The following is a 25,813-nucleotide window of genomic DNA, read 5'->3' as shown; positions in this document are numbered from 1 at the left end:
CAATATGGCCAGGACAGCAAGTGCCTTTTATAGGGGCTTGTAGGAGCTGAGGTGGGGTTGAGTGAGGTAATGGCTAGGGACTGGAGGAGCCTGTGACATCACTAGTTGCTTGGAGGAGAGCAAGTATTAGCTTACTCTTTTGGTGTGAGTTGGGGTGTGTTGGAAAGAAGGTAGCTATTATATACAGCAGCCACCCTAAATTGGAGGGAAGCCTATCATTCCAGTCTCTTGTTTTATGGTTGTTGGGCAAAGGTTTCTTCTGGAGCTGCTTCAAGCTGACAAATGGGCAAAGGTTGGGGCTAAACCTGGATCTGATGGGGGCAGCAGTAGGTAGGGGCTTTTTCCTTCTGCTGCAGTGGCTGGTACCCCACCATGATGAGCTCTGTAAGTGTCTTGTTGGTAAATGCCCTCATGCATTCCTGTAAGAAACTTTGAAAACAGCAAAACAAGCATGGTGCAAAGCAGAGGATCAGACAGATAATACTGAGGGGTCCCAAGAGCAGTAATAGCCAGGGGAGCCATGAGCTCCAGGAACCAAACACATCCCACCATCAGTTAGCACCTTGGGGGGCATATCTGGTCCATTGAGTCTTAAGTCTTTTTCACTTGATGTGTAGTTCATTTTATTTACATAGGTTTTACAGAGACAGCTGGATGTTTAGGGGCTCATCTGTTATAGAAGTAAGAGCCTGTTATAGAAGTAAGGGATCATAGCTCATGATCTAAGGGCCCATGTGACATGTCCTTGCTCTGAGAGAATGAGTGGAAAAGTGATAAACACAATTTATATAATCTTTATAATCATTTTTTGAAATATAAAAAGTGTATGTAACTGAGTAAATGTCTTTTGGAGGCCACATAGAGATGACTGTAGTGTTACTATGAACTTGACTTGTCCTTTAAATTCAAGGCCATGAAAACACACATTTTAGGTTGATAGTTCCAGCAAAGCCATGGAATAGTTGTGTAAAGGACAGTTTGATTCCTGTATCTCTCAGCTTTTGGAGGCCTCCTAGATATATTTAAAAATAAAGAGAACTGATAACCTCCACAAGGACCCTGGCCAATTTAAGGAGATCAAGTGTAACATAAAAGGCCTGATCTTTTCAGACATGGGTAGGTATCCAGGAAATATGAGCACAATGAGAAGAGGCATCATAAACAGAGAACAAGGATGTATGTTATTTTAAAAGGAATAAATCTTGTAGCTGCTTGGTATAGAACTTATCCTGACTGTGGCTGACAAGCAAGTGATTTTTTCCCAATACTCTTACTTTATGGTTTTATTTTTTGATCCCTACACAATAGTTAATTTGTTATCACAGAATCAGGAAAACACTTGTCTAAAAGGAGAGATCTGGAGACCAGTGGTATCTAGGATTGGACACCCGTAAAGAACTTATTTTAATTTCTCTGAAAAGAATCTATACACACTTGTAGCCAATTAATGATTTTCCCCTTCTATTTAGTCCCCCAAGTTTTGTTTTGTTTTGTTTTGTTTGAAATGGCTGTGTCATGAGTGAACCAAAAGATTTTTATGGATGGGCTGTGTCTTAATTTTTCTGAAGTCTAGCTTTATTATTATGTCATTATTTTATACCATTTTTGGTTATTTTTTCTGCTGGGTGTTTAAGACCAAGTTAAAGTGAGACCTGTGCCAATCAATATGAACCTCTTGCTATCTATCAAGGTCAGTTAAGTCTCCCCTGGCCATAACTTTGGAACCATACATAGAGCTTCTCTGCTCCTCTGTCAGTGTCAGCCATCAGGATGGATCATGGCCTTACTTGACCAAGTTGTTTTCAGTGAAATCATGGGAGATTTTTTCTTGGTGACCCTCCTTTGGCACACAGTACATTGTCCTCTGGTGTAAAGCAATCTCCCAGTTTAGGAGGTTGAGTGACTTACCAAAGATGTAGGACCCTGTAGAGAAGGTTCCCTCATGTCTTGGAACTTTGTTGACCTTGAGGGGCCAGGCCCAAAGTATTGGCTGTCCTCATAGCCCAGTTACCTTTTTAGTTTTGGTCTCCAAACTATAGTTGTTGAACACCCAGAAGAGAAGGTCAATAGCATTAGCATTGTAACAAGACTAATGAACTTAATTATTATAATTTTACCTTAATAACAAGCATTTTGGAATTTAAAATATAGAGAACTGCTATTGTTATCAGGCATGGATGTTTTATTAGTTGAATTCCTGTAGCATATTAGCAGAAGAAGAGCCACAAATAATATTTTAACATGACAATTATGATGACTTTACCTTTGTAACACATTTAAATGTCCATCTTGATATAAAATAGCCATTGTTAAACATGCTCATTTTTTAAAAACACCAAAAGTTTTTACCTAAATTATTATCTTTGAAAAATAAATAAATAAATAAATAATCTTTTGATAGGATACCATCTAAAGAAAATATCTCAGTCCATAAATGTATCAGTTGTCATAAATAGCTGGAGTGTATGAAAAAGGCAAATAACTGAATGAAAAAGAGGTTATTATCATAAACAAATATTAGAAAACCTGTACAGTCAGGAAGTATAAATACATTTAGTACACCAGAAAAAATAAAACCTTGTTATTGTTGCTTTTTACAGGATATTTAGTCCTTTGAAAATGACCAGTGTAAGCATACCATAATAACATATTTAGAATTTATCCCTTTGATGACAACTGATGTAAACATAGTACAATAATATATTTAAGTAATATTTATTGATGTAAGTCTTTTATAAGGCTATGAAAGCTATCAGGTCAGTCTGTGGTAAGATGAAAACTGTTGAGGTCCCCCTAGTGAACAAAGACTGGAAAGTATTTCCATTTGGCTGCTCCTTTGTTCACCAAGGGGAGCATGTCTTGAACTTAATCTTTATCTACAAATAAAACAGCTGTATGATTGGACAAAAAACAAAGATAAAAGGCCATTTATAAAACTAGAGTGCACTCAAATATATTTAGCCCAATGGAATTATAATATCGTTATAATTTTTAGGTTTATAATTATAAGTAAGACTATTCAAAACTTTTTGTAAGTCAATTAACAGAGATCTCTTATAGAATTAAAATCACAAGGAATGAAAACTATTCCTGTAAACCTTTTATAACAAACTTGAAACCAACAAGCAAACACATATATTTTCTTTATAAATCACTTCTGCACACCTTCTTGACATACCTAAGCCATTTGGTCTTGTCCTTCTAACAAGATAAATATATAAAATCCTTTTATATCAAAAATATGTCTTTTACTTATAGCTGTTTTAATATTTTGCCTCCAACTCACTATAAACCTTTTATACTTCTGTCAGTCATTATCTCATGCCTAGTGGTCTTTGTTAAGTAAATAAAGTTCCAATTCCTGTTTAATGGTTAGACACAGGTGGTTTCTGTCACTGATTACAGTCCTAAACACATGACGATTAAGGCACATATATCACAAGTTTGTTCAAGGATTCCCACTTTTTTCTTCAGAGCTAAGATGTTATCTGTAGTGGAGCTACACATCAAAGGAGCTATATAACTTTCACTTTAAAAAGCAGAAGAAATGGGCTAAGGCAAGCTTTTAAAGGGATACACTACCTATTTTGCTTCCACAACTACTTTAATAGCTAATCTACTAAACTTTAAAACTTTTTCCTATCAACAGGGTTATAAGGTGGGGTAGGTACGAGTGGTGAGTGATCAGCTCAGGCTAGGAGTACTTGAGAAGGAGAACAGGCTTGACAGGGAGGTTTGAGAGTGTAGGTGGAAAAAGGCTTGTATCTAGGGTATTTTTGACCATTTGCCATTGCACTGACAGCAGTTGTGTAAATCACACAGTATGTTAAAATCGAAAGTGACATTTTGGGGCCATGGAAACCCATTATCTAATTTATACTGAGGCCAAACCTGATTATAATAGAAAACAAGTCTTTTTGGCTTAAAGTCTGGTCCCAACAATCCGAGGAGTTTGAGTTGTGCCAAGAGGCAGCCCAGAGGCATTGAGGGGGGTTGGATTATTGGGCCCCCTGGTTAGAGTGGGTGAGGTGGAGGCAGTTCCCAGGGAGAAAGACAAAGGGGAGAAGCGTCCTTGTCTTCTTTGACAGTCTCCGAGTGAGTCTCCCAGAGGTAGAGACCAAGAGGAGGTGGCCCGACGGGGCATCCCCCAGGGGCACAGTCCTGGGCCCAGCAGCCATGAGGGTTTCTCTGACCAAGCACTTTGATTTCTCAGAAGTCCTCAGAGGGAGAGAGAATGAGACAGAGAACCTGATGAGAGGGAGGCTGAACTCCCTACTCACCCAGACATTGGTGACCAGTGTGGATGTGTAGGGTCAACAATGGCAATGGTAGAAAGCCCCATGAGGGTCCTGGCTTGGCAGATATGCTCCAATGGAGATGGTCAAAAGGCCAATCAACCCCATCCCACAGGGGATCATCTGTTAATGGGCCATCTACCATCTGAGTCACAGTACCAGAAATGTCAGGTAAAAGGCCTAAAACAAAGACCTGCCCAGGCCACAACAAGCCTTTATTAGGGCAACAGATGTGCCGAGCTGTCTCTGAACAAAGGAGAGACAAAAGCAATATGGCCAGGACAGCAAGTGCCTTTTATAGGGACTTGTAGGAGCTGAGGTGGGGTTGAGTGAGGTAGTGGCTAGGGACTGGAGGAGCCTGTGATGTCACTAGTTGCTAGGAGGAGAGCAAGCATCAGGTTACTCTTTTGGTGGGAGTAGGGGTGTGTTGGAAAGAAGGTAGCTATTATATACAGCAGCCACCCAAAACTGGAGGGAAATCTATCAGAAGCTGCTGCTGATGGGGTCTCCACACAGTATGGTGATCGTACTTAATTCCCAGTCCTTTGATGACTCCTCAGATGACTTGGAATTTAAAGGATGGTCCATTATCACTCTGAATAGACCTAGAAAGTCCAAACCTAGGGGTCATTTTTAAAAGGTGGACTTTTATCACCTCCAAGGCCCACTCTGATGTAGTGGGCAAGGCTTCTGTCCACACAGTAAAGGTGTCACTGCATACCAGGAGGTGGTTGTACCCCTTACATGTAGGCATACAGGTGAGGTCTATTTGTCAATCTTCAGGGGAGGACCCACAACTTTGTACTGGGTCAGGCAACCTGGATGGATGAGTCTGGGTAGTATGGGAGGCACAGATAGGACTTGTCTTTAAGACCTGGGTTACCATGTTTCAGAATCCCAGCAGTCCAAAGAGTCTATTGCCATAGAGGTAGTAACATGGCATTCTAGGTGGAAGTCATCATGTAGGAACTTAGTGATTTTCCACTGGCTTGTCCCAGCAGTCAGGGTCCCACATACCAGTGTTGGCCCTTTTGTAATACTCCCTCATTATGAATAGTTTGAAGCTCTTCTGTAGAGTATCCTGTCTCTTACCCAAGGCCTGGAGTGGGACTATGCATAGAGCTATAGATAGGCCAGAATTATTTTGGAAAGTGGCAAGTTAGCAATGAAATCTACCTTAGAAACTCTCTGGGAGAAAGGGCCCAAGGAGGCTTAATATCCCCAGCAATGGATAACTGCTACCTCCCTTGGGATATTTACTGCCTCTGGGAGGTTGAGGATCTCTAGTCCATGTTGGAGACTGGTGAGTAGTCAAAATTCCTCTTTTTCCACATGACTGTGTGTGCATTAGGAATAGAAAGGGAAATTTGGAATCAGCATCCTGGGCAAGTTGGAAAGCCCAAGTAAGGGTAATAAGTTCTTCTTTTAGGTTGAAGTCCAAGGGGGAAGTCTTCTTGCTTCAATGACCTGGGTAGGGCTAACCACAGCATATCCTGCCCTTCTAATGCCATCCTTTTTGAAACGGCCAGCACCAGTGAATCATGTGCTAGGCATCCCTGTCAAAGCCTGGCCCCTCAAATTGAGACAGCTTGCACAGTTCTGGATGATGTTTTTTTCAGACTCATGGTCTATCTGTTGCTTATTTCAGAGGAGGGTGGCTGGGCATAAAACAGTACAAGACTGAAGAGAGACATCTGACTTTTTGATAAGAATGACCTGATATTTAGTGAGCCTTTCTCCAGTCATTCATAAATGTTCTTTGAGCTCTAACAGAGCCTTGAACTGGCATGAGGTTAGAACTAAGAGCATTTGTCCCTAGGTTATCTTAGAAGCTTCCTTGATTAAGAGTGCCAAAGTGGCTATTTCTTACAGACAGCTAGGCCAGTCCTGTCTCACTCCATCTAGTCACTTGAGAAAGTAGGCAACAGGTCAGTCTTCCAGGCCCAGATGTTTAGTCCCACTCCCAAAATGTGGGGGCCACCCTATTGATTATCCCCAAGTATGCTGTAAAAAGTGCAAGCTGTAAAGAGTTAACCCCATGATTGTCTTGTTTATAGAAGTGAGGCTTGCCAAAGCCTATTTGCCTAGGTCAGAGTGATTCTTACCCAAATTCTAGTCCCAAAGTTAAAATATGCTTTACTAAAAACACAAGGTTAATTATTAATCACAACCTATATATTACCTGTTCTGTTCCTAATTCAAGAATGCTTTCTGTCTTCCTTTACAAGACTTGCCTGCATCAGCAACATATCCATAGCAATTCCTCATAGTCCCTTTACTTCAATCTAACTATGATGTCACCAATAAACACTGACAGCTCTGGGTGTTCAGGGACTTTTCTTGTTCAGCCTTGCTTGAACAAGCACTAATCATCCTGGCTCCCCATATCTGTCTCTTAACTCTGTCTGTGTCTTTCTTCTCACCATGCATCATAACCCTAAGCAGGAGATTGGGATTCACTTCAGGGGTCCTGATATTCCTGCTTGCTATTTCTCAGCCATGAAGAGAGAAAAACGCTTGTTTAGGTCTTGGATTCCTAATGCTGGGTTCTGTATCAGGGCCCATTTTAAGGCCTTAAAGTTTTCTTGAGTGGCTGTTGTCCACTTTAAGGGTTTAGTTTCTGATCCTTGAGTTCCCCCATATAAGGGTTTGTTTATTACTCCAAAATGGGGTAATCATATGTGACAGAAGACTGCCACTCCAAAAAAAGCCCTCAGCTGCTGTTTAGACTCTAGAGGACCCTGGCAGCAAATTGCCTCTCTTTGGGGGCACACTTATCTTTGTCCTGAAGTTAACATGTGTCCCAGATATGTCAGCATTGGTGAGAAATCTGTACTTTATGTTGGTATACCTTGCAATCCCTCTTTGCTTGAAAATTGGGTTTTAATTGTGTTTTGATCAGACAATCAATACCTCAGTGGGGTACCAATGGGGTTATATATGTCCTGTAATAGGCCTCCCTTTTAGAACATGAACTCTCTCAGGTTGTGAGCTAAAGACTGTACAGGTAAGTGTGGGGGAGGGCATCTGTAAACCCTGAGACAAGACAGTCCAAGTGTACTGTAGTCAAAGTCCTATTTAAGGATATTTTTTTCAAAGGCAGAGGGCCAGGGGTTTATCTCAGTGGTTCCACCACCTGACTTGCAAGTGCAAGGTCCTGAGTTTGATCCCCAGTACCAAAAAGAAAAAAGAAAAAAAAAGCAAACAATGGCAAACAGATATTAGGATCCATAGGGATAGGAAAGAAGGCATCTTTGAGATCAAGAACAGGGAGCTATTTTGCATCCCCTGGGATCTGCATAAAAAGGAGTATATGGGTTTGTTACTAATGGGAGAATAGATATGACTGTCTCATTGATGGGCCATTGTTAGGATGGTTGTATTGCACTGGAACTGGCATGGCACTCATAACCCTGTAGCCAAAATCATCAATAATTTATTTTATCCCTATTCTAGCTTCTTCCTTATGGTAATACTGTCTTTTGTGAGGATATAGAGTACTGTCCTGGCACTGAGTGATGAATAGAGTGGCATTGACAGCCCCTCTTGCAGTGCCATCATATCGTGCTGGGTGATCATTTTATGGTGAAGACATTGAACCCCATGGGGTTAAGCTGCCTAAGTCCCTAGCAACTAGGACATGTGTTGTCAGAGTTTTGAATGTCAAAATGGCCCTGACTAGGAACAGTGTATCTCTTCCAATTACTGTTATGGGGAATTTTGGTATCATGATAAGGTTGCTTGGAAAAGGAAATCTCCCAAACCACAGTTCAGAGTGGGGATAAAGAAAACTTAGGTCTCAAAGTGCATCCATTTACCTAAAAAAGTCTCAAGTTTATCCTTTATGTCAGAGTAGTACTCTATTGTATATAAGGTCACATTTTCTTTATCTGTTCCTCTGTTGATGGGCATCTAGGCTGTTCACAAGATGTAGCTAATGCAAATCATGCTGCTATAAACATGGCTGTGCTTATATCACTGTGGTACAATGCTTTTAACACTTTGGGGAAGATACCAAGAAGAGGAATAGCTGGGTCAAATAGAACCTCTAGTTTCAGTTTTTGGAGAAATCTCTATGCTGAGTTCCATGTTGGTTGTACCAATTTACACTCCTACCAACAGCGGAGAAGGATTCTTTCTTCCCACAGCCTTGCCAGCATTTGTTATTGGCTGATTTCTTCATGATAGCCATTCTTCCTGGAGTGAGATGGAATCTCAGTGTTTTAATTTCCATTTCTCAGATGATTGGTGATGTTGAATTTTTAAAAATGTATTTATTTGGTGTTTCTATTTCATCTGAGAAGTATCTATTCATCTCAGATGCGCATTTTTGAACTGGGTCTTTAAATTTAGGGGTCTGATTTTTTTGAGTTCTTTATATATTCTAGAGATAAAGAATCTGTCTGAGGAATAGCTCAGAAAATATTTTCACCATTCTGTGGCTTTTCTCTTTACTCTGTTGGTGATTTCTTCTGCTTTGCAAAAGCTTTTTAATATGGTGAGAGCCCATCTGTTGATTCTTTGTAATATTTCTTGTGAAATTGGTATTCTGGTTATAGTCTTTGCCTATGCCTATATCTTCAAGTGTCTTATCTATTTGTCTTCCAGTGAATTCAGTGTTTCTGTTTTGATATTTACATCTTTGATCTATTTCAATTTTAGTTTAGTACATTGTGAGTGGTATGGGTCTACGTTTAATCTTTTGCATGTGGAAAGCCAGTTTTCCCAGCTCCATTTATTAAAGAGGGTATCTTTCTTCCACTGAAGGTGTTTGGGCCGTTTATCAAAGATAAGGTAGCTGAATTTGCTTGTAATTATTTATGCATCTTATATATTTTTCCATTGATCCTAGCCTCTGTTTTTTGTTCCAGTACCATGCCGTTTTTGTCATGTTAGCTTTTTAATATAATTTCAAAGCCCTTGCCTTTGCTGCCCAGAATTGTTTTTGCTATTCTAGATGTCTTCTCATTCCATATGAATTTTATGATTGTTTTCTCTAGATCTGTGAAGTATGCTGTTGTTATTTTGATTGGGATTGCATTAAATCTGTACAACAGTTTTGAAAGCATTACTATTTTCTATATATTGGTTCTGCCTATCCAAGAAGAAGGGATATCTTTCCATTTTCTAATATTCTCTTTGATTTTTTTCAGAGTACTGTAGTTTTCAGTCTATAGATCTACTTCCTTTGTTAGACTGATTCCTAAGCATTTCATTTTTCTTGATGCATGGTTTCCCCAATTTCTCTCTCAATGAGTTTGTTATTCATGTACAGGAATGCTATTGATTTTTTTTTCCTGTATTGACTTTGTATCCTCGTATGCTGATGAATTTGGTTATTAATTCTAGAAATCATTTGTTGGAGTTTTGGGCGTCTTCTGTGTAGAGTATTGTGCCATCAGCAAAAATGATCATTTATTTTCTTCCTTTCCTATCCATATGCCATTTTTTTCTTTCTCTTGTTGAATTGCTCTCACTTATATTCCCAGAAATATATTAAATAGGAGTGGTTATAGCATCCTTGTCTTGTTTCTCATGTTAGAGTGAAAACTTTTACCTTTTGATCATTTAATATGTTGGCAGTTGCTTTTTCATAGATGGCTTTTATCAGATTGAGATGAACACTTTTTATTGCAATTTTTTCTAGATTTTTTATTGTGAATGGGTGCTGGACTTTGTCAAATGATTTTCTGCAATTATTGAGATGATCCTGTGGTTTTTGTCCTGGGTTCTGTTGATGTGGTGTATTACATTTATTAATCTACACATATTGAACCATCCCTGAATCCCTGGGATGAATCCTACTTACCCATGGTGTATAATCTTCTTGATGATTCACTGCATTCTGTTTGTGAATCTTTTACTGAGAATTTTTGCATCTTTGTTCATTAAGGAGATTGGCCTGTAGTTCTGTTTTGGTTGGGCCTTTCTCTGGTTTTTCTTCCAGGAGAGAGTTTGGGAGTATTACTTCCCTTTCAATTCCATTAAAGAATTTGAGGACTAGTGACATTAGATCTCTGCAATTCTTGTAGAATTCAGCAATGAATTCATCACAGTCTGGGCTTTTTTGTTGTTATTGACAGTTTTTAAATTATTTCTTCAATTGAAGTGATTAATATTGGGTTACTTAAAATTTTTATATCTTCTTGACAGGTTGGGTGTTTCTTACTCAAGTTGACACAATCAGTTAACTATGATAACTATGAAGTTGACAATCAAACTTTAAGCCACAGTCTTGACACAAAAACAAATTCATAATTACACTTGTTATAATTATCCTGCATACATATGAAAATGTATTAATTCCCACCTCATAATGGAATGAAAGTTTTCTCGGGTGATCCGTACTCCTAATATTTTATAACTTGAACATAAGTTTAACAATACTTAAGAAGCAAAATTAAGTCCATCAACATTATATTATATTGATTAGGAGATTTTTTTTTTTTACAATTACAATGCTCCTTTCTGTAACTGATCACAGTGTTGTAGCTGGTATTTAGAACTACTTTTACCACACATTCTGTATTCCCTTGGCCTTCAGCAAGCACCTCAGCAGGTCTTGGTTCTTTCCCTGGTGGTGACCCAAACTTTCACTCCTGAAGGTTTTGAACTATTTGTCATTCTGCCTGGATGGGGTTGTTGTAGTTTCCCATTGGCTTTAATAACAGTGCATACCACAAGGTGCCTTATGGGATATCCTGCATTCCAAGTATATTCTTCCTTTCCTCCATTATGCAATGATAGTCCAATTTTCCTTTGACAGTCTGAATCAGTAACCACTTCCAATACTGTAACTCCCTTTTTAGCTTGCTTACTGAGAGGCATGAGGAGACCAAAGTGACCAGGGTGAAGTCTTACCTTCCAGTTCAATTGTATCAATCTTGTGCTTCAAGGTATAAGCCTTTCCTCCTCTGGCACTAAGACTTCTAAGCCAGTAGAGCATAAAATCATGGGAACAGGAAGCAAAAGTTTGCTAGTAGATCACTGTGAATAATGGTGAGGGGTACCATTCCCACTTCCATCCCTTGATTCCTGGACCCATGAATCCTGGCTATGGAAGACAGTACCATATATTGGATGCTGATTTAAAACACATACAGCCTTTTGAAAAATGCACCAGCCCTCCAAGCTATTGCCACATAATGAGCTCTGTAACTTTGTCTTCAGAAGATGATTACACTTTTGTATTACTCCAGCCCCTTCTGGATGGTGAGACCACGGTACAACCAGTTGATTCCATGAACAGGAGCCCATTACCTTACTTCTTTGGCCATAAAATGTGTTCCTTGGCCTGAGGTAATGCTATGTGGAATTCCATGATGGTGGATAAGGCATTCTGTGAGTCAACAGATGGCAGTTTTGGCAGAAGCATTACATGCAGGGCAGGCAAATCCATATCCAGAATAAGTATCTATGCCAGTAAGGGCAAACCACTGTCCTTTCTATTATGAAAGTGGTCCAATATCAACAACCTGACATCAGGTCATAGGCTGATCACCCTGGGGAATGGTGCCTTCTCAGGGACTCAGTGTTGGTCCCTGTTGCTGGCATATTGGGCATTCAGCAGTGGCTGTAGCCAGATCAAACTTGGTGAGTCTATCCATAACCTCCATCCCTGCTACCATGGCCATTCTGTTCATGAGCCCATGGAGCAATGACAAGATCGATGAAAAAAGAGATTGACTTCTATCTAGAGAATGGGTTATCTTATCCACTTGATTGTTAAAGTCCTGTTCTGCTGAGGTCACTTTTTGCTGAGTGTTTTCATGGGATACAAATATTTTTACATCCTTTACCCATATGGCAAGGATTTATGGAAAATAATTTTTTCTGATGAGCCTCTTCCCTGAATATCTTTCTCACCAATTTTCCAGTCATGTACCTTCCAAAGTCCTGACCATCACACCAGACTATTGGCTACAGCCCATGAATCATATGTATGTGCACACCTAGCCATTTCCCCTTCCAAGTAAAATATACTGCCAGGAGCACTGACCAAACTTTTGGTCACTGTGAAGATTTCCTTTCTCCACTGTCTTTCATGGACGTCTTAGAAAGGGGGTATAATTCTTCTGATGCCCACTTGGAGATGGTGTCTTCATAAAGAGCAGAACCACAAGTAAACCAGGCCATGGCCTTCTCATTCTCTGATTGCTAATCATATGACACACCTCATGAGCCCATAGGTGCATGCTGGGAAATGGACAACAATATGGAAAGAGTAGGAGCCTTGGGCATCTGGAAAAATTATTCATGTAACTTACTTCTATCCTGTGGACCTTCTATGGCTCAATCATATATATGCCATTTCTATTTAATGATAAACTGTTGCTGTGCACCTCCAAACATATGACTCAGTGGATCATATAATATCCAACTCATAATAGGCAACTCTGGTTCCATGGTAACCTAGTGTCCCATGGTCAAGCATTCAGTTTGCAGCACAGCCTAGTAACAGGCCAACAGCTGATTTTTTCTGGGGAGAGTAGATGTCTGCAACTGATGGCAGAACCTTGCCCCCAAATCCTAAAGGTCTCTGCTGCAATTTACATATGGAGGCTGAATCACTACCTGCCAAACAGCATCTCTACCTTCCACCAACACTTGAATCTGTGATATAAATTGAGCCTAAAGAAGAATGCCAAGACTATCCCCTTGGACCATCCTGGGCTGAAGATCTCTTTGGCATATTGTGTTCAGCTTCTCAAAACAACTGTGGAACGTGTGGTGATAGCCACAAGTTGCAGAGCAATGGAAAGCTGGTGACATTTGTATAAAAACTACTGGGAGTTTGACCTCTCACAAGTGTTTACTGGTTACCATGGGAAGTGGTTTTAATATGGAAGGAGTTGCTGGAGTCACACTGTAATATGTTTAAATGATGAAAATCTATGAAGAGCATTCATAGAGATAACTCATTTATATAGTCTTCTAAAGGAAGTGTTGATATATTTGGCAGTTTATTTTGTTCAGAAACTGTTAATTTAACTGTTTTTTTGTGGTAGGTAAAAAATACCTGAAATACAGGTCTTAAAAATAAAAATTATTTTAGCTCATGGTTTCAGAGATTAAAGTCAGTTCTTATTTGACTTGAATGGAGAAATAGTGGAAATAGTTCATGTAAGGAACAGGGAAAGGGGATGTTACTAGAACCTCTGCAGCAAGTCCTAGTCTTCTGTGAGCCATGGCAGCACAAGGCAAATTAACTTATTATACAGAAAAGGTAGAAAAGATGAGACTTGGAGAAAAAGCTGAGCTTTGAGCCTGATCAGTGCTGCTCTGGGGGGCAAAGGCAAAAGCCCCCAAGCTTGCTGCACCTTTTATTCAGTACATGGGGAAACAAATGTAACAAATGAAATGCAGAGTTCAGTACCTCACATTGGGATAAACAAAGTGTAACAAAAGACTGGGGGGCAGTGGAAATCCAAGAACAATGAGGAACTATGCAGATGAAGATTTGGTTCCTCCCAGGATGTCTCCTGCTGGTGTAATCTCGTCCTGGAGCATCACAGCATCACTGGATCATTGAGGTCTCAGTTGTCACTGGGAGGCCAAAATGGAATTATGTCTTGAAATGCCATAGCTGGCCTGTAGGCAGGAGAACTAGGCCTACTCAAAGGACTTTTCCCTAAAATTATGTAGCATTGCTCCCAACATATCTCCCTTTCTCTTTGTTTTATGTGAAGTTGTTTTTTTAAATTTACAATAACTTTATTATCAAACACACAGACATACCAAAATTAAAACCACTCAAAGAAGAAAAATGCAAGGGAAAAAAACTACAATAGTATTCAAATACAGTAGAACTCAACCGAAACAAAACTGAAAAGCACTTAAACATTTTTCCTTATAACTTTAAAAAGCATCTCAAGTACCAACATCAGAGCATGTGATTTGTATCAGAAAGATCCCCAAAACCAACATTGAACAAATAATGATCTGGAAAAGAACTCCAGTTAGGTAGCCAACTCCACATGGGTGGAGCTTCTCCCTAATTTAAATATCAATACAGTCATATGACACTCAGTGGAAACACAATCCAAGAAATATGTTATTATGCCATTTCATCCCTGTGTATCCTTAATTACACTTTCAGTTTCTCACACCAGAAAAATTATCCGGTATTAACACATATGTGTCCGATTTATTTCACTTAAGAGGATGGCCTCAATATGCATCCATTTAGCTATAAATATCTCTAGTTTCTCATTCTTTATGGCTGAGTAGTACTCTATTTTATTTTTTAAAAAGCACATGTTTTTATTCCAGTTTCCAGTTCATGGGAACTTGGGCTGTTTCCAAGCTTTCACTATTACAAACTATGCTGCTATAAACATGGGTGCACGTATATCACTGTGGTAAGATTCTTTTAATTCTTTTGTGAAGATCCCCAGCAGGGGGATAGCTGGGTCAAATGGGACCCCTAGTCCTAGTTCTTTGCGGTATCTCTACACTGATTTCCACAGTGGTTGCACCCAGTCTGCATTCCCACCAACAATGGAGAAGGGTTCCTTTCTCCCCACACCCCCACCAGCATTTGTTAATTTTTGATTTCTTGATAGCAGCCATTATTTTTGGGGAGAGGTGGAATCACAGTGTTGCTTTCATCTGCATCTCTCAAATAACCAGTGATGTTGAACATTTTTTCATGTGTTTATTTGCTGCTTTTACTTCTTTGAGAAATGTCTTCATTTCAGATGTCCATTTTTGAAATGGATCTTTGATTTTGGGGGCATCTGACTTTTTTCAGTTCTTTATATATTCTAGATAATAGTCCTTTGTCTAAGGTACAGTTCCTAAAATTCTTTTTCCCACATTGTAGGTTGTCTCCTAGCTCTGTTGGTGGTTTCCCTTGCAGTGCAGAAATTTTTAATGAGATAAGATCCCAGTTGTTGATTCTTTGTGGAAGTTCCCATGCCACTGAGGTTTTGTTCATAAAGTCTTTAATATACCAATATCTTCAAGAGTTCTACCTAATGTATCTCCCAGCAAATTTAGTGTTTCTGTCCTAATACTTAAATCTTTAATCCACTTCAATCTTAATTTAGTGCATGGTGATAGGTATGGGTCTAGTTTTAATCTTTGGCAGGTTGAAATCCAGTTTTTCCAACACTCTTTATTAAATAGGCTATCTTTCCTCCAATGAGGATGGTTGGCTCCTTTGTCAAAGATGAGGTGGCTGAGCATATTTGTAGTTGCTTCTGCATCTTCTAATCTATTCCACTGATCCTTGGGTCTGTTTCTTTGACAATACCATGCTGGTTTTATCACAGTAGCTTTGTAGTATAGTTTCAAGTTGGGGATTGTAATACCCCCAGCCATATCTCTGTTGCCTAAAATTTCTTTTGCTATTCTAGGTCTCTTCTGGTTCCAAATGAATTTTTGGATTGTTTTCTCTAGTTCTGTGAAATATATTGTTATATTAGAGAAAGAAATAAAAGGAATAAAAATAGGAAAGGAAGAAGTTAAACTGTCATTATTTGTTGATGATATGATACTTTACATAGAAGACCCAAAATACTCTGCCAAAAGATTTCTAGACTTAATTGACAGATTCAGTAGAGTAGCTGGATATAAGGTCAACAGTCAAAAAATAACAACCATTTTATATAAAAATAATAGACTCACTGACAGAGAAATTAGGGAAACAATTCCTTTTACAATAGCATTCAAAAAAAAAAGAAATATCTAGGTGTCAGTCTAACAAAGGAAGTAAAAGACCTCTACGCTGGAAACTATAGCGCTTTGAAAAAGGAGATTGAGGAGGATATAAGAAAATGGAAAGACATCCCTTCTTCCTGGATAGAAAGAACCAATATAGTGAAAATGGCCTTACTTCCAAAACTACTATATAGGTTTAATGCAATGCCAATTGAAATTCCAATATGTGAAGATGTTTTTAGGAAAAGTGTGCCCACCCAACAATGGCTTGTCCCTATATATTGTGAGGATCTATAGTGTGTTTGACTGGCTTAGCTGTCTACAATAAGCATAATTTCTCTTAATTGGGGCTGTAAAAGGATTAAAAATCTAATAATATTTTTTAAACAATGTTGGCTAAAAAATCTAAAACTTTTGTTGAACTCAAATAAATATTGTCTTAGTTATACTTTTCTACTGGGTGTTTAAGACCAAGTTATGGTGAGACCTATATTAAATAAAATCAACCTCTTGGTATCTAACAAGGTCAATTAAGTCTCCACAGGCACTGTCTTGGAACCATCCATAGAGCCTCTTAGCTCCTTTGTCAGTGTCAGCTGCCAGGATATGTCATGGCCTTGCTTGACCATGTTGCTTTCTGTGAAAGCATGGGAGATTTTTTTCCTCCAGGTGACATTCCTTTGGCACACATTTTTTTGGATCTTATCATTTTGGTGTTCAGCAACCTCCCTGCTCAGGAGGTTGGGTGACTCACCAAAGATGTAGGATCTTGGAGAAGGTACCTTCCTCATGTCCTGAATCTTTTTGTTGTAGTTAACCTTGGAGGGCCAGGGCCAAAATATTGGCTGTCATCTTAGCCCAGACAGATATCTTTTTAGTTCTGGTTTCTAAACTTTGGTTGTTGAACACCAAGAAGAGAAGATCAATAACATTAATGTTGTAAGAGGAGTAGTGTACTCAACTATTATAATTTTACCTGGATATTAAACATTTTGGAATAAAAATATAGTTAAAAGACTGTTATTATTGCCAATTATGGATATTCTTGTGGTTGAATCCCTAAGTAGCGATCTTTTTATAGGATGTCATCTCAGGAAATAAATCAGCCTACAGGTTGCTTATTATCATAGGTGACTGGAGCATAAGAGAAAGGCAAATATCTGAATCAAAAGGTTATTACCACAAACAATATGTTGGAAGACCCATACAATTAGAGGAGATGAATACATTTTGTACACCAGAAAAGGAGAAGTAATAAATATCACACTTATATAAAACCTTATGTTCTTCAGAGTAGTTTGGTACCAAAAACATCTTTCTAATAACATTGTTTTGTTTATGCCACAGAAATTAATCTTTTGAAGATGACCAATAGAGACATATCACAATAACATTTTTAGAACTTAAGCAATATAAATATTTTATAATAACATATTTAGACCTTAACTTCAATGATAACCAATGTAATCAATTTATAATAACATATTGATACAATATCTATTGTGGTGTATCTCCCATAATGTGGGAAAATGTAGGATTTAGTTACTAATTGTAAGAAGCTTGTGAAATGAGAAAATTAAGCAATTCTCTGTGAATGTCCTCAACTGTAGGATTTAGTTACTAATTGTAAGAAACTTGTTAATGGAAAGGACTAAGTAAATGTCTCAGAGAACTTCCTCAGGCCTGTTTGCTGAAAGGATTGCAGAAAGCCTTAAAAGATGTTGTAAAAGTTCATAGGAAGTATATATGTTTTCCTAAGCTCTATTAGTAACCATTGTCTGGGGTCAGAGGACCGCGGTCCTGTGACTCTACAGATGGAGGGAAAGATTGTGGGCTTGATTTCTGCTGAAATCGCCCTGCTTTCTTGGAACATCTGATAGAGGAGGGCTGCTATGTACTCTTAGATGTACAGCTCTGGTGAACAGAGACACAAGACATGTAAACTTGCCTGTGGCTTTATGAGTTACTTGTTAACTTTTAAGACCAAGATAAATGTGACAATGCTGTAATGATAAACAAAGGCCAGAGATGTGCAGGAATGTCACAGATGTTCTTCTGAGAAAACAAAGAATAATGATGTCAGAATTGCCTGTCAAAAATGTATAAAACCTGACTGCTAGACCCAATGTGGCTCGAAACAGAGAACAGTGACCTGAAGAATAAAGTGCTGTTTCATCCCCCAGCTGTCTCCTTTTCTTTCTTTAAAGGTCGGTGCTCTCTGGGGTCTCCAGGTCTCCCTCTAGAGAGACCAACAACACCATAAGATTATGAAAATTATGAGGGGGTCTCTCTAGTGAATTAAGGCCAGAATAATTACTTTCTGGGCAGCCACTTCTTTATTCATCAAAGGGAGTACCCATGAAGCCAATTTAATAATAGGCAAATATCTTTTAAGAAAAAATTTGTTTTTCAAAAGGTGAAAAGGAAAAGAGAGGAAAATAAAATTTAAGTTCAACTGTACAAATGGACAAACAGACAGCAGAGAAACATATAAAACAATTTATAAAACTAGAGTGCACTCAAATATATTTGGCCATATTGAATTATAATATCCCTTTTATGATTTTTAGGTTTATAATTGTATACAAGACTGGTCAAAAACTTTTGTAGTCAATTAACAGAGATCTTTTGAGATTAGAATCAGAAGGAATATAAGTGCTTTTATACCTGTAAATGTAAAAAGAACATTTTGAAGTTGTCCTCCTCTTTTTTATTTTTTACCATGAATCTATAATTCTTCTTCTTCTGGTGGCATCATCTCAGTCCTGGGCCCTGCTGCGGATTTGTTCGTCGTCGCTGGTGAGGTGGGTCACTCAGGTGCATCTGGCTCATTGCTCTCAGTGGGGGTGCTATCCCTGGTCTCTGAGATGTTGGTGGTTTCACCAGCATGACCCGTGATCGCACATTCCAGGAGGGCAGCCACAAGGTTTCATCCTTATCTGTCAGCACACAGGCAAAAATCTCTCCCTCAAGTTATTAAGGCAGGACCAATTTTTTGACATATGGCCTTTTGTAATCTTAAAAACAAGTTTAATAATTTAGGGTCTAAGGTAGAGCAGACCATAGCTCCTTCCAGTCTTTGAGTCAACCAAACTGCATAAGAAGAATCACTTAAAATATTAAGAGGTTGGGAAGGGAAGTTTTCAATCACGAAGAAAATGGCTAGCAACTCTGACCTCTGAGCAGAAAGACCAGGTGTAGGCAACACATAGCTAAAGGAAGAGCTCCAAATTGCTGTTTGGCCCTGAGAAGAGCCCTTGGTGAAATAGGCTGAGGCACCTTACAATGGCTGAAATTGAGTAACCTTGGGGAGAATAAATTCATGTTGTGCAAAAAACTGAAATGGAGGATCTCTAGGATGATAATTATCTATCTGTCCAATGAAATCTGCAAAGGCTACTTGGCAATACAAAGCAGTTTGTAGCAGTGTCTGCATTTGAGCCTTATCAATTGGGAGAATGATGAAATGAGGATCAGCACCAAATAATTGCCAGGTTCGATTATGTCCCAAGAAAACTATTTTTGCAATTTGCTCTAGATATAATTGTAGATATTTCACTAACTAGTTAGAGAAAAACAACCATTCCATGGGAAAGACCTGTGTCTCATTCTAGTACCCTACTAAGCCTATAGGTGATTGGGGATGTTAAGCACAAACAAATGAACCAGATAATTAGAGTTTATACAAAAAATCTGATGGTTATGTAGGCTTTGTTCTATTAATTGTAACTCCTTTTGTGTCTCTGGAGTTAACTTTTGAGGGGAATTAAGATCAGAATCTCCCTGTGATATTTCATATAAATTCAGCAATTGAAAAGTTGTTATCCCTATTTTAGGCCTAATCCAATAAAAGGCAAATCAAGGTCGGTCAGTCAGCCACAAAGAAATGTTGAAAAAACAGTCTTCTAGATCTATAAGTGGCCACTTCTGGGGAATTGCCACTGGGTTTGGTAAGCCAGGCTGCAATGCCTTCATGGGAATGAGGCTGGCATTAACTGTCCATAAGTCATGAGGCCAATGCCATTTCCCTGACCTTTTTGGAATAATAAAAAGGGGTGTGTTCCAAGGGCTCATGGATAGTTTTAAATGCCCTTTGTCAAGTTGTTCTAATATAGGTTGCTCTAAAATGGTTAGTTTCTCCTGTGGTAGGGGCCATTGATCAACCCAAATGGGGTCATTCAATTTCCATTGTAAAGACAAAGTTGCCTTGGGCAGAGAAACTTCAATAGCCCCAACTAAAATTTTTTTATCACATCCAATTCCAAGGTGATTATTTTTCTGTTGCTGTTCTATAGGCTGCATTCCACCCTGAAGCTGCTTGCCTAATCCTACTTCTGGTTCATATCCCTTTTCTTTTTTTTTAAACTATGCGTATCATTTTATTTGTAATCCCGTGTGTTAAGGGACACTGTTAAAAGTAACAATCCCTTTAAAAGCAACAACCAACAAACCAGTATTTAATTTGGTATTTAAGATAATTAAAAATCAAATGGAAGCAGTCTCTAACTAAGATAATTCATGCCAAATACCATTAATTCAAGCTTACTTACTGGAAATATTTTTCACTGGCTAACCTAAAATGTACCTATAGAGATAAAATAAGGGTGTAAATTAGCAAAGTATTAAATAAGATTTTAAGGAGGCCCTAAAATCATTTTTAAGAACTTTAGAACTAATTCACTATGTGCAAAAACAGATTAACTACAAATCTCTTTTAAGTTCTTTCACACATGACCTTATTAGAAGCAATATATTTGCATTTACTAGCAAAATTCATGGCAATAAAGTATTTTTGAAGTGTATTTTATTTCCCAAATAGTTTACTAGTTTGAAAGAGTCATTCCAGAGATTCATCTGAATTTCTATTAAAACCTAAGCCTTTAATGAAAAAACATGTCTCTGAAAGTAAGGCAATTTTTCTACAATCTGCTTATGAATAGAAAACAAATCTTTGGTTTTTAGTTTAAGTAGCAGGAAGGATTGCAAAAAGAAACACTAAATAACTAAAGCAATTAAAAAGCTCTGAATAAGCAATGAGAAACTCCAAACCCCATCAAGGTCAGTAGAGCACCTAAGGCACCTCAGGTTCAGATGATACAATCATCTTTGCTTACAGTTCTGAAAGTCTGTGTACATGATCTTTACCATCTGGAGAGGTGGTATCCAACAGTGATTACTCTGATCAGGAAAGAAGACACTTAGAACTGATAGATGGGAGATACACTGGAGATCATCTCTTCTACCTTCCATACTGTAAGGTGAGGAAACTGAGGCCCAGTCAAGAAGCAGGTGACACCAGCTTGTGTTTCCAGATTCCTAATCCATCTCTTAGGCCAGGACAAATTCTAGATTTTAATTTTCATTGCCTAGTAAATCAAGTGTGAAGGGTTTCAAAGACGTAAATTTGAAAAAACCATCCCCATCAAATTCCCAAAGGCAACTAGGAAATGTATAATACTTTACTGTCTTAATTCCTTTATACCATGTGTTGGACAACTCAGATAATATGTTAATTGATTTATACAATTCCTTCAAGTCTACCTAAAAATAGACCACAATTAAATGAGAAAGTTACAGAAGATTCCATTTTACCATACATAAGGCCATGATAGTGTGAACCACCATTTCTTGAGAGAAGGAAGATATCCAATGTCCAGTTCTGAGAGACAGCTTCTGACTAGTTATCCAGTAGACTCTCCACTCTTCAATAGAGAGGATGATGCTTGATCTTTAAAAATCTCTACAAAGCTCACATACAAACACAGTACATCCTAGATTTGTGACTGATATAAGCATTTAAGGCTGTCATTTTCAAGTATAAATGTTTAGTGTTCCATTACCCAATCTGTGCAATTCACATAGCTGTAAGTACAAATCATAAAAATTAACAGAAGCCTACCAAAACCAAATCATAATTTAGGCAACAGCAAGTTAAATGTAAGGCAGGCTAGGGGAAATTGTAGATTAGATTATGCATGTCTAAACTGCATTAGGTGGCTCACACTTTGTCTGGCACTACTATCTGTTGTGTGGCATCTAGAACATGGCAGATCCACAGCAGACCAAACAAATAAGGTAGATTAGGTAACAGGACCAGTTATTAAGAATGTTCACCTCCAACACAGTCCTAAGGCCTGTCCCTCAGATGATAATGAGAAATGGCTCCTAAGTGCAAGGACCCGAGTTCGATCCCTGGCACCAAAAAAAAAAAAAAAGAAATGGCTCCAGTACCACATAAGCTTTACAGATGAACATGAGAAATGTTTCCTTTTTTTTTTAAGCAGAACCTTTCACCTTGGGACAAATACGTACTGCCCCAAGATTAATTAAATCAACATTATCTACTTCTGGCTTAATGGAATGTTGTGAAATGTAATACAACTGGAGAGAATAGGTATTTGGAAGCCAGTGGTATTCACTTTAACTTACATTCTGAGAGTGTACATAAGCTGTGGTTCTATAACTTCTGCTATAGTTGCAATATCTGTATCTGAAAGGTGACAACAGTTTTATTACAGAAGCAGCTGCTCTGTTTTAAATTCCACATAACATGCTTAGATTCTAGGTCTTACCTCTTTAACAGAAATCAATGTTCTCTTGTGTTTTGGTCAGCATACACAGTTTCTCATCATTTGATGTACCCAGCCAGTGTGGGAATTCTAAAAAAATTACCAGGTAATTCAGAGAGCTAAACTGAGTCCACGATTATGGCAAAGTCTTACCCCAAATTTTAATTTGTAAATTAGCATGTATCTCATGCAGTTTGGGGAGCATCAAACTAAATCTGCAATTGTCAGAAGCCTTGTTACAGTTTAATGCACATTAACTAAAATGTGTACATTTTTAGTGTTGATGATAAATTCAGTTATGACCTTATTACACTTTTGGCATTCTTTAAGAAAGCATTTTAAGCTTTAATATAGAAATATTTAGTTTACATTTAACTTGTGCTCAGGTAATATAATAAACATCTTTTCGCTTTTGATCTCATACATTCTCTCTTCAGGTATGGCCCATCTCCTGTACACTTGGAGCAACCTTTGGCTACGTGGCTGGCCTTGTTATTTCACCACTCTGGATATACTGGAATAGAAAGCAACTTACATACAAGAACAATTAACTGGAGCAAAGGGAGAAGATATTTCTTTGTGCAGACTCCATAAGGGCTGTGCAGAAATGTATACAGTCAAAGCCAAGCAGTTCCATTTACAGCACTATTTTTTTTTAATGTAGTTTCAATATGATGTGATTGTAGCTTTTTGAACTATGAAAACCCTGAGAGATTGTACCTTCTAGTTGAAATAAAGCATTTATAATAGATTGTGGCTTCAGATTCTGTTTGCTGCTTCTTAGACCTTTAAGGAACATTCTTAATGAACTTTATAGAATTCTGAGGACAGGTTTTTGTTTTCTTTCAAATTTGAAACTGCTTCATTACAAGAGGTCTGGGTATCGCTGCAGCATTTCATATGCTTTCTGAGAGAAATTGACAGTTTTCTTGGCCACTGAAGTTTTTCACGTATTCAAACAGCAGTTTATACATCTTGATCCTATTCTTTTTTTAACTGTACGTCTCTTTGGAGTTAAAATGGCTATGATAGCCTCATCAAAAACAGTCTTCAATCCCTTCTGGGTTAAAGCTGAACATTCCACATAGCAGCATGCTCCTATCTCTTTTGCTAGTTTCTGTCCTTGTTCCACACACATAGGTTTTTCTTTCAAATCATTCAGTCTCGCTAAAGTTTTGGGGTCATCCTGGAGATCAATCTGAGTTCCTATTAATAAAAAGGGTACATTTGGGGCATATTCCTTAAGTTCCAGTACCCACTCTTCTTCCACATTTTGAAATGAGGCTGGATTGACCACGGAGAAGCATACGAGGAAGACATCAGTCATTGGGTAGGATAAAGGACTCAGACGATCATAGTCTTCCTGTCCTGCCCTGTATAGAGTCCTAGGGGGTACTGCTTGCCCCCGACAGTGACGTTGATGATGTAGTGGTCGAAGACGGTGGGCACGTACTCCTTGGGGAAGGCGTCATTGGCGTAGCTCATGAGCAGGCAGGTCTTGCCCACCGCACCGTCGCCCACCAACACGCACTTGAGCATCAGTGCGCCTGGCCCGTGAGCCATGCTGTGGCCGGCCGGCCTCCAGGCATGGTCTCCGCACGCCGCCGAGCCGGCCAGGTTCAGCCCCAGCGCGCCTGGGGGGGCCGCCGCCGCTGTTCCCCCACCCCCCAGCCCCATGCAGCAGCGCCCCCCGCCGGAGGAGAAGGCGGGGGCGACGGGCTTGGAGCGCAGTCACCGCCACCTCTGCCTCGGTCGCTGCCACCCGGGTCCCCTCGCCGGTCCTGGTCCCCGCACCTGCTGTCCCTGCTGCCCGGCGCCCGCACCCTCTCCATGTCCCAGACTCCCAGGGGGCTCAGCCGGATCATAAGATCAGCCCCCCTGGGGGAGGCGGCAACTTCGCGGAGGGCGGCCACGGGGAGGGCATATCCCATTTTAGACATCATGTGTTGACCCAGTGAGGTTTCAGGGGGCAAAGTAGTCACTATGACACTCCGTTCTTCCACTAAATCTCTGCCCAATAAATTTACAGGTATGGGAGCTATGTAAGGACAAATGTGTCCCAATTGTTCATCAGACGCTTCATGAGGCAGGGGAATGGGAGCTTTACAAAACTTATTGGGGGACACCAAGGCCTTCAGAGATGTTTTAGTTGGTTTTTTCCCCCAAGATGACAGCCAAACACATGTACCAATCATGGACATGTTCGCGACCATGTCTATCAGTCCTGTAAAGAATTCAGCATTCAATTTAATTTTGCACATGGGCCAGTTTTTGAAAATCTCTTGGGTGAAATAAATCTCTTCTTGAGGAATTTCTGGCTGAGGATCTTCTTGGGAATTTTTAAAGTTAATATTATTTAATTTTGGTGTAGGCAAAAGCAACAATTGTGCAATATAATCTCCTTGTTGTATGACCCAAAGTTCTGTGGAACCAACAGGAAGAAACAATTCAGAGGTACAGTCAGAATCAACAATCGCTGGAATAACAGTAATGCCTTTCAAAGTTAGAGAGAATTTTCCAAGTATCAAACCAATTGTTCGGGGGGGGGTGTCCATGAATTCCTGTGGCGACAGATACTGGAGTCTCACCTCACAGCAGGTGAACTCTGAGCACCAGGAAGATCTATTCCCTCTTCCCCCGATGAGGGAAGAAATGTCCCTCTGGACACGCATTGCATCTGATTTTGTACTTGTACATGGGACTGAACCGTGTACTGCTGACTCAGGGGGACTGGAGCCCCCTAGCTCTGATCTCCTATACTCTCCTGGGCCCAATTTCCATTTTCCTGGCAGCAGTGTGCCACCCTAATCATATTTGGAGTGGCAGGCATTAGCCCAGTGAATGCTTTTTAAACAGCAAGGGCAAGGGCCAGGCAGTAACTTATTTTCTTTGGATGCATGACCTAGTAGCCTGGGATCAGCTCGTAAAGCCACCTTCATTTTGCAGTGTTTTCTGAGATGCTCCGATTTTCCACAATTAAAACATTTTAAATCACAGTGTGTACTGCCTAACTTGGGAGATGCCTTGAGCCATCAGAGCTGAATTGTATAAAGGAGACCCAATATTTTGGCATGCCTTACTATATACTCCAAGATCTTTAGAGAAGTGAACAGGATTTATCGCCTGTTTGCAATCCATATTAGCATTTTCCTGTATCTCTGCTGCCTGGGAATTAGAAATCTGTCTCCCAATAATTTGTTGTAATCTCGCTACAAATTCTGTGTAATTTTCCAATGGCCCTTGCATGATTTGAGTAAAAGATTGCATGGGTGCACCATCAACTGG

The 25,813-nt window shown here is 39.2% G+C and overlaps 1 pseudogene; it reads right to left on the bottom strand.

Moving 5' to 3' along the window:
* Positions 1–23,466: 23,466 nt before the first annotated feature.
* LOC101722818 (rho-related GTP-binding protein RhoQ pseudogene) lies at positions 23,467–24,091 on the bottom strand (annotated as a pseudogene).
* Positions 24,092–25,813: the final 1,722 nt, after the last annotated feature.

Source organism: Heterocephalus glaber, unplaced genomic scaffold (genome assembly GCF_053883595.1).
Source record: "Heterocephalus glaber isolate CG9 unplaced genomic scaffold, H.glaber_assembly_v1.0 deba00001739, whole genome shotgun sequence".
Taxonomy (NCBI): domain Eukaryota; kingdom Metazoa; phylum Chordata; class Mammalia; order Rodentia; family Bathyergidae; genus Heterocephalus; species Heterocephalus glaber.
Note: the sequence above shows the minus strand (reverse complement) of the source record. Positions and strands in the feature narration are given on the sequence as shown.